We start from the raw sequence: 12536 nt of genomic DNA, 5'->3' as shown, positions 1-12536 counted from the left end.
CAGGAATTATTTACCCAAAAGGCTGTGCTACTGCACCTGCCCTTATGTAATGAAAATATATCACCGTATATTCAAAAATAATCTGCGACAGACTGCATGATGCATTTGAAGACGGCAATAATTGGCAAAACATTTGCAGTGTATATCTACTGTATATATTTAGAAAAGAGAAGTGCTACTTAGACCTGAGCTAATAGTGAGCAGAGAAACAGGTGTTCCTAAAAAATGCTGGAGATGACATTGCCAACAATGTAAAAACAGGTAAGGGAGTATAACCATGGATCCTAAAACAAAACACCGAGTCAAAATGTAAAAAAAAACATTTTAAAAGTGGCAACTTTGTGGTAGTAAAAAAGAACAACGACCAAAGTATATTGACAAAGACCGGGTCTTCTTCAGGGTCAGACTGCTACTTGCTTTGCTTGGCCAAAGCCACAATGCTGCATCAAACACAGCAACAGTCTGTAACACCCGGCTTAACGCTCTGTGGTTAAACCATCCAGTGAGACAACAGAAGACGGCTGTTTCTTCAACGCAGACTGGTCCCGTTCCCCTAAGAGTTACAGTAATCCACACATGCACACACACATGCACTGACCCATGCACACACGCATACAGACACACACACACGCGCACATGCACACACACATGCACTGACCCACGCACACACGCATACACGCACACACACACACACACACGCATACACGCACACACACACATTTGCATGCACACATACACACACACACACGCATACACACACACTCACACACACATTCGCACACACACGCACACACACACACACATGCGCACGCACGCACACACACACACACATGCACACACACGCACACGCACATAAACTGATGCACACACACATACACACGTACACACACACATACAGACACACACACACATATACACACATGCACTGACCCACACACACACACGCATACATGCACACACACACACACATTTGCACGCACACACACACAAACACACATTTGCACGCACACACAAACACACACACACGCATACACACACGCACACACACACATGTGCACACACACACATACACGCACACACACACACACACACACACACACGCACACGCGTGCACACACACACACACACACACACACACATCATTGGTTACATTCCAGAAATCAGAATGTATTAAGCCCTGAGCAGAAGCAGAATCCTCACAATGAAGTGTTTGACAGAGGGCAGGACAGGCCAGTCAGAATTATATTTTATTAATCAGGAAATAACTGTGCTGTCTCATTATGCCAAGAGGGGCCCGAACACAAGACCAATAAATAAAGAAATAAATAAAACCCCTCTGTGGCTCTACTGGGATCACCAATTAAAATCATCCAAACGCTGACTGATGTGTCCTGGTTCCTCCTGAGCTATCCTATTTTTCGGAAAATAAAGTACCGTGTTCTTATTTCATCTCTCGGCAGGAGAATAATCAACATATTTGCTCCCTGTTCAAGAATTCACCATTTAGGCGACGAATAAATCTCCCACCATCCATAACGTCGTGTTCTGTGAACATTAGAAATGTGATGATTTTCCTTCACAGCGTACGGAACTGTCGGATCGGGTAATGACACTCCTGTATTTATATTTAAACACCTCCAGCACAGTGAGTGAACTTAACGATGCGTTGAAACCCGAATCCTTCACAGTACACGACTACAGGATGTTTACTGCAGGCGGAAAAACGAGAGCTATCCAAAGGAAAAACAAACGTTATCAAACTGTACAAAATCCAAGCCCAGTGTTTTTGAAAATTCAGCTAGTTCCTGCAGTGTTGTAGCATACAGGTGGTAAAAGTGAAGGAACAGGAATAGTCATGTACTGGGCCGCTGTTGTTTTTGATTGCGCCCCCGTTGTTTTTGATTGCGCCAGTAGCTCTCTCCCCATGGTGGAAATGGCAGCCGACTCATCTGTGTATCCGGGCCTGTTTGGCCTTACAATTCAAATTGCACTTCCAGTTAGGATTCTGGAGTATGTGCTCAGACCCACTGTTTCTATTTGTCTTTCCGCTGGGGTTAGCGTGGCCTGGCGTCCGTCATTCAGCTGGACTTCCCCACGGAGTCTGCAGTCTCCGACCGCTCTGAAACATCCGAACCCCTTACTATCCGCTCATCTGCGTGTCCGCCTTCAGAATGGCCTACCAGCCAGAAGACATCTAAGCGCTCCACACATCTGGCGTCCAGTTCATTGCAGAGCTAGCCAGCCAACAGCAGTTCATTGATATTAGTGAGCCTTAAAGACACAGTCACTAAAACAGCCTGTTCTTGGTAAAGCTCATGAGACGCACAGGAGAAAGGACATGTGAAACTGGAGATTGTTTTTGGTACTTTAAACCACACAAACGTCTTCTTAAGGGTATCAGGACCTAAAGGAAAACACTGGAAAGGTGTACAATATGGACCTTTAACCACTGGGCAGCCCACACATTACATTACATTACATTAATGGCGTTTGGCAGACGCTCTTATCCAGCACAACAAAGATAAGGACCAGGGCCGATTTGATCATCTGATTTTTATTTATTTATTTATTTATTTATTTATTTATTTTTTTATTTTTTTATTTTTTTATTTTCAAACCGCAACACTGAAAGTGTGATAGTCTCCACTTGTGGAGTCTCCACCGGTGTGACAGTCTCATGCATCGCCATCTCTCATTTCCCCAGGTGTATTGATCTCCTGTTCTCTCACTGTACCCAGCCCGGCGTATAGTCAGGGCACAGACTCCACACACACCGTCAATGACGCTGCTAACGACGACGCGGTCGCGTTGCGTCGTTCGTTACCTGTGCCTGTGTGGATACACACACAGGGGTCGCCGGGAGAAACCACAGTTTCCAGGGCCTCTCTCCGCCCAGCACCCCCCCCCCCCCCGAATGAGAGGAGAACGGAGGAGGGATCCGGGGGAACGGGCCCCGCAATGCGCCGGCATCCGGGCCGGGCCGTGGACCCGCTCATTAGGAGCTCCGTACCATCCCGCAGAGACCGGAGCGATGAGTCATCCCGCTCCGCCTGGACTCCTCTCTTACCCAGCCCGTCTCCGCTCGCAAAGTGTCTGTTAATACCATAACAGCACAGAGCTCCTTCCCTCGGACTATCTTTAACGAGAGCCCTTTCACAGGACAACTAAATATATTAAGTGCAAATTAGCGAAGCTCTTTAATATTTGACAATAAATGGTCGTTATTTTGGCTTTCGCAGTAAGCCTGCTACTCAGGCGCTGATACGAGATTATATTTTCAGCACAAACGCCAAAAATAGCATGGAGCGGGGGTCGACCAAGGATCTTAAACGGGATCTTTTTTTTTCTGTGATTCTACAGAGCGCGAACGCGGAGAAGAAAGCGCAGGTCGGCCATTTTAGACCTTCGCCATCGCCGCGCGACGGCAGAGCAGCCGTGATCAGTCCAGGAAGACAGACGAGCACATCCTCGTTCATCTAATTTTATCCCGTCGATAAAGCCGCGTATCTCCAGGCCTCGGTAACGGTGATCTGAGGTCCCAGTCTTCCGCGGGCAGACGGCCTCGAATCTCCCAGAACTTCCAGGAGTCTCGGCTCCGCCATTCCGGAAAGTCGCATCGAATCCCCGATACACGGCTGCCTACCTCCGACCCCCGCGGCTGTATCAAAATCTCATATAAGTTTAGCTCGTTTCCGCCCACACTGTAAAATATGAACACAGCGAGCTGACATTGCTTAGCACGGACAACACATTTTGGGTTAGTTTAAACTGTCTGTGTTGAAGTCCCTTTGTAACACGTTGTGGCAGACTGCGCGGGAGTTAAAAGTGTTCTTCTTTCCACAGTAGGTGGCTGAGACTGGGAAACCGCAGCCACCCACAGAGAGCTGAGCGACCGGCTGAAAAAGATATTTGTTTTCGTTTGACGTGTTTTTTATTTCAGTTTATTATTTTCTATCCTGAGGGTGATGGATGAAGCGTGTTATTTTGTTTCGCTGGCTCTCTAAACGTATCTCATTATACGTAGTAACCCTGACACAAAATGTGTTCAAAGTAACGCAAAAGTTGTGTTGTGTTGGATATTAACACGTCCATTTTGAAATGGTGTACAGCGCGTTAGCAAATCTCACCTCATTTCCCCTCCACTAAGTTTGTGTTTACTGCAGCTGTGTCATCCCCGGTGCCTCCATTTTGTACAGAAGCATTAACGGTGTCCACTGACAATCTTCCCCCATAATTTCTGCTGATTACATGTCTACATTTTATGAGCAAAAAGCTTGAGCTGTTTAAAATAAGCCCCATGGTAAAACTTTGCTGTGATTATTAGTATTATAATTTGGAGTCTTAAATTCTGTTTATGACGAAGTTTTCCAAAGCAAAATATTTTTGTTTTAAATCACTTGGAAGATTTTGAGAGGCTCCAATCTGCATTACAAGTTTGTTTAATTTTTTTTATCATGTATATATTTCTCTGGGACTCATGAGAGCTGTTTCCTCAGAAGTGTTTGTAAATATGACACATGCACACACACGCACACACCCATGCACACACACACACATGCACATACGCACACACACGCACACACACACACACACACACACACACACACATACGCACACACACACATACGCGCACACACACACACACACACACATCTCACAGATGCTTTGCATTTCCCACACTGTCCTCTCACAAAGAACCCTGGGAAACGTGAAGGAGGAGCTTAAAGGTCAAGCGGAGGTCGTCACAGCAACGGGGTCCGCTGTCCCCCACTCACCTGGGGGCACAACAGCCTGATGATGTCACAGTAGGCCTGGTCCCCCAGGCAGGCCCAGTCGTACAGAGTGAGAACCAGGCCTCCATTTTGTCACCTTGCCTCTGTAAGGGTGATGAAACAAATGCCCCGTTCATAATCTCCTACGACCCAGGAATTCATTTCTGTTGCCTGCAGGGGACTCTTACTGTAGGTCTTAGTCTCAAGAACCATTTACTCTTCTATGCTGAAACATACACGACGGGGGACGTTCAATAAAAATAAAATAAGCAATATGACACTTTTTGTCATCCAAGACACTCATCCAAAAACTCAGGAGGAAAGGCGAGAGCAAATATCCAGAACAAAAAGATGTGGGATTTATGAATATTCCCACTGTAGTCTTGATCACTTGATTGTACTGTAATCTACTACCTTATGTATGTCTGTGTGTAGATACACCGTACATTTCACATTGGTTTCCTGCTGGGCTCATTGTGTGTTCTGTTAGTTGTTGGAATTAACACAGAACGTTCTTACATCAATCGTAATTATTTAGCTGATGCCTTCATCTAAAGTGGCTTACAGTTGATTGGACTAAGTAGGGGACAATCCCCGCCGGAGCAATGTGGGGTTACGGACTTTGCACACGGACCCGACAGCTGTGCGGATCCTATCGTGGCTACACCAGCGTTTGAACCACCAACCTTCCGGGCTCCAGTCACGTGCCTTGGCCACTAGGCTACAGGCTGCCCCAGGTTCTTCTGAGCAAGTGCGGTCTCTGCTGTGGTCAAAAAGTCCCGCGGTCCAGCGAATGAGTCAGCCGCTGATTTGAGCCACGGCTCGGCGCCCTGCTGAAAGTTGCGCGGTGAAGTTTTGGCGAGCTCGTCGGGCAGGTGCGAGACGCACGCGTAGCTCACCTCGGGTCCCGGGTCACGGAGTTTCCGCGTGGGCGGCGGTGATTGATTCGGGGGTTATAAAGCCGTGTCGGAGCCGCGGCCGTGGGCAGGCTGATTCGCGCTCCTCCCCGTTAGACGCTAACGCGGCTCAGCGCCTCCTCCGGACACCTGCCTGCACAAAGAGGCCTCGTTTGTCACTGCCTCCCATAACCGCTCACACCTCCTGCGCTAGCTCCCGCCCTGTCCCCGGCCATCGAGCTGCCGAGGGATCGGAGAACGAGGGAAAGGCACGAAAGGAGTGATTGCTCAAGAAGTTTGGCTGCTCCCAAACTCACCACAACTTAGGGGCGGCCTGTAGCGTAGTGGTTAAGGTTACATGACTGGGACCCGCAAGGTCGGCGGTTCGATCCCCGGCGTAGCCGCAATAAGATCCGCACAGCCGTCGGGCCCTTGAGCAAGGCCCTTTACCCTGCATTGCTCCGGGGGAGGACTGTCTCCTGCTTAGTCTAATCAACTGTACGTCGCTCTGGATAAGAGCGTCCGCCAAATGCCATTCATGTAATGTAACTTAGACCCCCAATCACTATGGTTGCGCTATATCCCCCGTTCAGTGAGACAGACTGCACCCTGGCCATCACTGTACAAGTTTGGTTGCACCCCAGTGTTCTTTCCCCTTTGACCTCATGCCCCCAGGAGACAGGGTCAGCGAGTCAGCGTCCAAACGGCCGGCGCTGCCTCTGTATCTGCCGGCCCGGGTCCCGTGGGGCTCCGCTGGCTGTTTAATCACGGGTGTTGTGACTGGAGTGACCCCAGGGACAGGGGCCACGCTGGCGTGTGTCTGACTGAAATGTTCAGAACGCGTTTAATAAGGCCTTTCCTCATTTCACAGACCCACCCCCTGTCTGCTCGTTATGTACTGTGGATGCACTGCAGGAGTACACACACACACACACACACACACATACACCCACACACACACATACACACACACACACACAGGCACGCACACACACACACACACACACACGCACACAGGCACACATGCACGTCACCCCCACACACAGACACACACCCATATGCACACACACACACATATACACACACACAGGCACGCATGCACACATACACAGGCACGTATGCACACACACAAAGACCCATATTCACGAACACACTCACACGCAAACACAAGCACGCAAACACCCACATACACACACACTTACACACACACACACACACGCACACAGGCATTCACATCACACATATTTTCATAACCACACAAATCATAATCAACGGGAATTAGATTGATTAAAGCAAACCCCTCAATTTGACTTATCAATCAACTCTCAATCGTCAGGGACGCTCAATGCATCAGACACTATCTTAATGAGCCAGGATAGAGCAACACAGGCCCTGCTGTCAGTCTGAAAACACACAGCCTCCCACTAAAGTATCTGTGTTCCCTAGGACTGGAGCTACTTCATTCCAAGCACAGTAGCAGAAACAACACGGGGGAACCAAACGAAGAAATGATCAACTGTTCCAATTTAGATACCGCACCAATGGATATTTAAACTACAATCAGTTATAACTAGCCTATAATTGCCTTAGAGTGATCAAATGGATCATTAACCAGCCTAAAAATATAGTTATTATTCACGACAAAAGAACTAGGTCGCGTAATAATCATAACATTGCTTATAAGTTTTAACATAAAATGTAGTTCATTCAAGCCAAGGCAGTGGAGAAATATAAACAAACACTAGGCCTGAATTAAATGAAATCACGAGAATACTTGGAGTTCATTTAAACAAGCTTGAGACCTCTATTCAGCTAAATGCAAAAGAAAATGTGCTCCGTCTTTAACTTTGCACAAATAACTGCTTTTTTGTTCCTCAGCAAGATTTTTTAATAATCTCCGTGATTGGCAAGCTTGTGGTGTTCTATAATCAAATCCGGGAATCGAAAGACTTGCAATTCTCGCCCAACTTTGCAGAGCCGAGGACAAGGTTTTATTTCCTTTATAAATGTGGAATAAACCTGGACCTTAGGAGAGAATTGACGGGACGATCCTACTGCAGCTTTAACGTTGAATGAGTAATTTAAATTTAGAGATTTCTTAAATTATTCATACAGCATTATTGATTAATTTCTGGCACCCCCAAACTCATAGTGACGTGCAAGAATTGAACTAACCTTGTACAATATGCAAATTCACATTCACCACTGCAAAAGAAGTCTTCACAAGAGTTTTAGTCCTGTAATGCCACTTAAAATCTTACTATGTTCTCTCAAGTAGATAATATTAGCTTGTTTTCAGTTTGCTTGGCAAGTGAAATTTTCTTACCCTATTGGCAAATCTTGAAATGGTAATATTCTCACCTCATTGGCATTATGTTTTCTCTTCTCAGCAAAATAGTAGTAAGATTTAAAGTCTAAATATAAGATTTTTAAGTCTAAAATTTGACGTATTACTTGGTTTGATGTATTTTTTGCTGTGAGTAGAATATAGAATAATTCCTCAGCACGTTAAAGCGCGTTGATGTCCCCCTGTGGGGTGGTTTATCAGGAGGGGAGAGGAGGCGAGCGTTAAGACACACGGAGGCTTTGGGCCTGAGGACGTGGCGGCGCTGAAGGGTCACAAATTAAAGGTGTTACTCTGAAGATCAATCGGAGAACAGACCCACTCCCCCAGGACACGGCCCGGTTCAGCCCGGACCGTAGCTCACTCCGAAAAGCAATTTCTGAAGAGGGGCATTGCTTTCCACCATTTATCTTACATCTGATCCATTTCCCTGGGTTTAAAACCACTCTTTGGCTTTATTAGGTTACCGGCTGATAGGCCAATAAGATATCAGTGCCATAAAGCATCTGGTGTCTGCTGTGAATGTTGCTTCCCTTAGCGGGTCAATCTCTGCCCTGTGTGTCGTTATTTAGACAATGCCTCTCTGTGGAACACTATTTCCTCATTGTATTTTTAGACTGCAGGCCAAACTTTGTGCTGGTCAAAGCTTTTGACCTTCGAGTGAATTTTAACGGTCAATGTAGTGTCTTTAAATGCTTTGTGTTTAAAAAACGATCACTGAATTAATGTAAAAATATTGATCTGTTTTGTACTATCAAAAACCAAACTTGACATCAATCAGCCTGCAAATACGTATGCACATGCAACCACACACACACACACACACACACACACACACACACACAGAAACACACACTCACACGCACACGCACACAAAGCCAATACATACCAAAGCTGGTTCTATTATCCTAGCACGCCCTATAGAAAATGTCAGAATCCCAAGTCAGGTGTCAGTGGACGCAGTTTTGTCATTTAAACAGTAGGGGACACAGTAATTGCTTGACGGTGATATTAAAAAATGGGAGAATAGCAGAATGCACCACTTTAGCTTCCATACGAAGGCATTACGGCTCTCTCTGACTGTGCAGATCACTTGTGTGAAGTCTGCAGACACAGCTTTGCAGTAACCCTGCTGCACAGACAGCTGGACCGTAGCCTACTCATCTGCAAGTTACGGAACGAACGCCCCCTCGTAAAATTCACATTCTGCCGTGAGAGAAAACAAGGGAGAACACACTCTGTCTGCATTCAGCTTCGACAGCCGCGCGCCCCGGCTCGTGGAATTAAGAAGACTATTTAAACACGATCCGTCCTCACTTCTGAGACGGTCGGAGGCGGTGGTTCACTTGAGGCTTCTGCAATACCAAAACACATGCTGCCATCTACTGGTGACATCGGGGAGTAACGGTGTACATTCTCCTCACGGCCATGTTATACGCAGTAAATAATACAAAATTAAACAATTACGATGAATACAATAACAAATCATATACCATCTAATTTATAGACAACAGATACTAAAGATGCCACTTTAGCATCTGTTAAAACAGGGTCTGTGACATGTGGGTTACTTCAGGAGTAGGACTGCACTGTTGGGCACCCTGCTGAACAAAACAGCTCAAGCTAGGTTTTCAAACATCTGGTAGCTGGTTGACCAGTTCAGACCAGCTCCCAGCTCAACATGGTTTAGTTGGGTAACCGGTTCAGACCAGCTCCCACGGTTTGACCAGCTCAAGCTACCAGCTCAGACAAGCTACCAGCACTAGCTGGTTGACCAGCTTTATGACGAGCTTGACCATGCTGGTTGACCAGCTCATACCCAGCTAGACCAGTTCATGACCAGCTTGACCATGCTGGTTGACCAGCTCATACCCAGCTAGACCAGCTTCATGACCAGCTTGACCATGCTGGTTGACCAGCTCATACCCAGCTAGACCAGAGCTTTATGACCAGCTTGACCATGCTGGTTGACCAGCTCATACCCAGCTAGACCAGTTCATGACCAGCTTGACCATGCTGGTTGACCAGCTCATACCCGGCTAGACCAGCTTCATGACCAGCTTGACCATGCTGGTTGACCAGCTCATACCCAGCTAGACCGGCTTACGAGCAGCTTCACCAGCTCAATTTTCAGGCTGGCAGAGTAGCTGGACTTTACTGCACGGCAGAGTTTTGTGGTAACATAGCTTCACAAGCACCCAGTCGCGTAAGTCCACAGAAGTCTATAAAACGAGGGATAATCCGTGTAGACCGTGTGGTTTCAGGTGCCTTCTTCTCCTCTGTAAAATGAGCAGGCTCATCTTCAGCACAGCGGCTTTAAGGATTACCGCGTTAAACCTCTCTGATGAGCACGTTCGCAGTTAAGTCTCTCGCCGAGTTCAATTCCACGGTGGACCGCATCATCTCGGAAAATTAGCCGCAGCGATAACACCGTGATCCCTGTATCCGCCTCGAGGGCTCCATCCCCTCCTCAGTGTACCCGCTCGCTCATTTCTCCCGCTAGCAGCGTTGTGGCGCTCAGTAGGTTTTAGGTTCAAATCCCAGCACAAGCTCGGCTGCTTTACGTTCAGTTCCTAAACGTAACTTCACATCTGTAGCAAAACATTCAGTTATCTCGCTACCTGAATCAACAGTAGCCTGCTGTAAGCCCTGTAATTCTCTGTGGAAATGGGTATCTACTAAGAATGCAGATAATTGAATTAAAGTAGTAATGATAATCCTGAGTAATAACACACTGAAAACAGATAAATATTATATAATTGCAAATTAAGCCGAGATGGAAGGAAAATATTTTTCAACTGCAGTTGAAATGCAGTAGGTGGCCTTTAATAAAAAAGTAATGTTTTGCATGGATCTTCCATAATAACTAATGCAGAGTAAATCTCCACTGTGGTTAATGATGTCGTTAAACAGGATTTAAAACAGGGCGTCGACATCCCCTGAAGGGAGAGACTAATGAGTGCGAGCACTGCTGATTCACGCATTGCTCCGATAGACACTGCTCCCAGCCCACTGATCCCACAGACACGGCTCCCAGCCTGCTGATCCAACAGACACTGCTCCCATCCCACTGATCCCACAGACACTGCTCCCACCCTGCTGCTCCCACAGACACTGCTCCCAGCCCACTGATCCAACAGACACTGCTCCCAGCCCACTGATCCAACAGACACTGCTCCCAGCCCACTGATCCAACAGACACTGCTCCCAGCCCACTGATCCAACAGACACTGCTCCCAGCCCACTGATCCAACAGACACTGCTCCCAGCCCGCTGATCCAACAGACACTGCTCCCAGCCCACTGATCCCACAGACACTGCTCCCATCCCACTGATCCCACAGACACTGCTCCCACCCTGCTGCTCCCACAGACACTGCTCCCAGCCCACTGATCCCACAGACACTGCTCCCAGCCCACTGATCCAACAGACACTGCTCCCAGCCTGCTGATCCAACAGACACTGCTCCCAGCCTGCTGATCCAATAGACACTGCTCCCAGCCTGCTGCCCCAACAGACACTACTCCGACAGACACTGATCCAACAGACACTGCTCCCAGCCCACTGATCCAACAGACACTGCTCCCAGCCTGCTGATCCAATAGACACTGCTCCCAGCCTGCTGCCCCAACAGACACTGCTCCCAGCCCACTGATCCAACAGACATGGCTCCCAGTCTGCTGATCCAACAGACACTGCTCCCAGCCTGCTGCCCCAACAGACACTGCTCCCAGCCCATACCGCCCACCTCCCTGTGGAACAAGGTCCCACAATCGATGAGCCCTGCGGAGGAGACCCGAAGGAATCCTGTACCAACAGCCGCTGATCTCCAGCCCCTTAGAGCAGCGGTCTCTTCAGAACAGATCTGTGGAAGCAGATGGGTCCGATGTTCCACAGAGCTGGGTTACTCAGTTAGCCGGATAGCTGCAGAAAGTAAAACCTGGTGCAGTTCTTTTTACTTCAGTCAACGTTCCGAATTTGAGCCGAGTCTGGGTTTTACTCAGTTTAATTACCCATCTCAATAATCCTGCTTTGTGGAACAGGCCCACGGAACTAACCATTTAAGGTGTAAGAACACATATATGGTTATATTATATATTCTTAATTGAACATTCTAATGCTGACATAACAATCACTCACGGCAACTGAAGGCAAATTGAGTTCTAGAACACTGGCTTAGGAATTTTGAAGCATTAAGAAAAAAAAAACGACTTTTTAAAAGATAAAATAAACCTGTTTCTCTGTGGGAGGAGAGCGGCCCTGAATCTGACAGAGGGAGAGAGGCGCTGGCACAGGATCCCCGTGAGAGATGATCCTGTCAGTACAGCAGGCCAATGCGTGGAGCCCCTGACAGGCTAGGCTGCACTGTAATACAAATGACACTTGTGATTACTGTGTTAACGTGTGATGATCTGAAACCTCCATAACACTTTTTCGGGGACACTTTACTTGAAGGCTCCTACAGTTCATACGGGCTCTATGTAACTCCTTCTTAAGCACTGCATAAGCATTCACAAGTGCTTT

Source organism: Conger conger, chromosome 2, assembly GCF_963514075.1.
Source record: "Conger conger chromosome 2, fConCon1.1, whole genome shotgun sequence".
Classification (NCBI taxonomy): domain Eukaryota; kingdom Metazoa; phylum Chordata; class Actinopteri; order Anguilliformes; family Congridae; genus Conger; species Conger conger.
Note: the sequence above shows the minus strand (reverse complement) of the source record.